At 48.8% G+C, this 2,682-nt stretch overlaps 1 non-coding gene across 1 annotated transcript; it reads right to left on the bottom strand.

Moving 5' to 3' along the window:
- Positions 1 to 302: 302 nt before the first annotated feature.
- On the bottom strand, positions 303 to 377 carry Trnat-ugu (transfer RNA threonine (anticodon UGU)). The gene has a single exon. It is a non-coding gene; the product is annotated as a tRNA-Thr (tRNA).
- Positions 378 to 2,682: the final 2,305 nt, after the last annotated feature.

The following is a 2,682-nucleotide window of genomic DNA, read 5'->3' as shown; positions in this document are numbered from 1 at the left end:
TCACTGATCAAAATACGTCGCCATTCATCGGCAGTCCATGCTTCCCAATCACTCCTCCAAATCATACGCAGTCGTTTACGTTATAGAGTTACCGGAAGCCAACGCATGGGACGGTAATTCACTCCGGTAAATGGGTCAGTAAATGGGTCAGCATGACACAGAATGTTTCAGGTGAGGGGTGAAGATGTGAAGGGTGCTTGGTGCGCACTACGGAGATTCTCTTTTATGAAATGATAATTAAATGGACACCCTAGCTGCATACAGGCGTTGATGTACTTCATTGGGGACATGTTGAAACTGTGTGCCCCGGCCGGGACTCGAACCCGGGATCTCCTGCTTACATGGCAGACGCTCTATCCATCTGAGCCACCGAGGGCACAGAGGATAGTGCGCCTACAGGGACTTACACCTTGCACGCTCCCCGTGAGACCCACATTCCCAACATGTCCACACCACTACATTCATAGTGCGCCTAATAGATGTTTGCCCATCGTACTCATTACTCGTGGCAGATTACAAAGTCCCGTGCGAGTTCGGGCATAGCGTGTGCGTTCGCACAAGAAGGTCAATGACCGGGAAGCCATATTTTAACTATATATGACGGTAGTATCTGTTCCCGAAAGAACAGTTACTGTAGATGACCATGCAGCTTTGCTAGAAATGAAATGACAATTAAATGGACACCCTAGCTGCAAACAAGCGTTGATGTAAGCAGGAGATCCCGGGTTTGAGTCCCGGTCGGGGCACACATTTTCAACATGTCCCTCAATGATGTACATCAACCCCTGTTTGCAGCTATGGTGTCCATTTAATTAGCACTTCAGTTCTAACAAAGCTGCACGGTCATCTACGGTAACTGTTCTTTCGGGAACAGATACTACCGTCATATGTCATATATATTCTCCTTTATGGTCGACCGGAACCTCGATGACGTGTATGCCTGCCCTCACGTTTCCATGCAGTTCACCATAAGGCTACTGTGACATCGAAATGCCCTGCAAATCTGCATATCGCATGATTCGATCACCCAGCAGGTCAACAATGACGCCCCTTTCAAATTCTGTCATGTGTTGATAACGCTGACTCACACAAGTGCGTGGAATCTCCGTGTCCTTCACACTTACCACTCGGCTGCTGTGTTCACGAACCTTATATATCCTACGAGGCCTTTTAATAACGCTAAACACGAATAACGCTAATGTCCTACGGTGGCTGATATACATGTCACATGTAACAACCACCCTAATAATTTACATACTTGTCGATGATATGTGCGTGTACGAAGTTACCTTGACATCAGACTTCTTCTTATGGGTTTCTCACTCTTTTAGTCAGGCGGTAGGTGTATTTAGGTACCATAGCGCACTGCTACGAGATATATTCGCGAGTCTGGTGATATTTCATGTTGCTCCTCCAGTAAGTATACACGGTTAATCAGCTAAAACTTGCTCCTCATGCGCTTTTGAAATAAAAGCTTTTTAGCATCGGCATATTTTTCGAAAGGAAACAGTGTGCGTTGTAGGCAGTAAATTTTTTTGTTTATTCGCTGCTATTGGTCTCGTAATGATTGAACAGTCGAAATTGGCCATTATCAGAAATATATAACAACATCTAACTATTGGATTGTAAAGTCATTTTCCGAATATAAATTTCCTAAATGAGTAAGACGCAATTATAAAAATTTCAAAAAATTCTCAATTTGAGGACTGCACCCACACACCTGCTTTGAATCATACTTAATGAAGAGAATGCAAACAGTTGATGTGAATAATTCAGACAATGTTGAAAAAGGTACAAAACTTAATGACTGAGGAGAAATTACAAAGGATGTCCCACAGGGTTCAATTACAGGTCCACTCCTATCCCTTATATATACACTCCTGGAAATGGAAAAAAGAACACATTGACACCGGTGTGTCAGACCCACCATACTTGCTCCGGACACTGCGAGAGGGCTGTACAAGCAATGATCACACGCACGGCACAGCGGACACACCAGGAACCGCGGTGTTGGCCGTCGAATGGCGCTAGCTGCGCAGCATTTGTGCACCGCCGCCGTCAGTGTCAGCCAGTTTGCCGTGGCATACGGAGCTCCATCGCAGTCTTTAACACTGGTAGCATGCCGCGACAGCGTGGATGTGAACCGTATGTGCAGTTGACGGACTTTGAGCGAGGGCGTATAGTGGGCGTGCGGGAGGCCGGGTGGACGTACCGCCGAATTGCTCAACAAGTGGGGCGTGAGGTCTCCACAGTACATCGATGTTGTCGCCAGTGGTCGGCGGAAGGTGCACGTGCCCGTCGACCTGGGACCGGACCGCAGCGACGCACGGATGCACGCCAAGACCGTAGGATCCTACGCAGTGCCGTAGGGGACCGCACCGCCACTTCCCAGCAAATTAGGGACACTGTTGCTCCTGGGGTATCGGCGAGGACCATTCGCAACCGTCTCCATGAAGCTGGGCTACGGTCCCGCACACCGTTAGGCCGTCTTCCGCTCACGCCCCAACATCGTGCAGCCCGCCTCCAGTGGTGTCGCGACAGGCGTGAATGGAGGGACGAATGGAGACGTGTCGTCTTCAGCGATGAGAGTCGCTTCTGCCTTAGTGCCAATGATGGTCGTATGCGTGTTTGGCGCCGTGCAGGTGAGCGCCACAATCAGGACTGCATACGACCGAGGCACAC

Source organism: Schistocerca nitens, chromosome 4 (assembly GCF_023898315.1).
Source record: "Schistocerca nitens isolate TAMUIC-IGC-003100 chromosome 4, iqSchNite1.1, whole genome shotgun sequence".
Taxonomy (NCBI): Eukaryota; Metazoa; Arthropoda; class Insecta; order Orthoptera; family Acrididae; genus Schistocerca; species Schistocerca nitens.
This window is presented reverse-complemented; position numbering and strand designations above follow the sequence as displayed.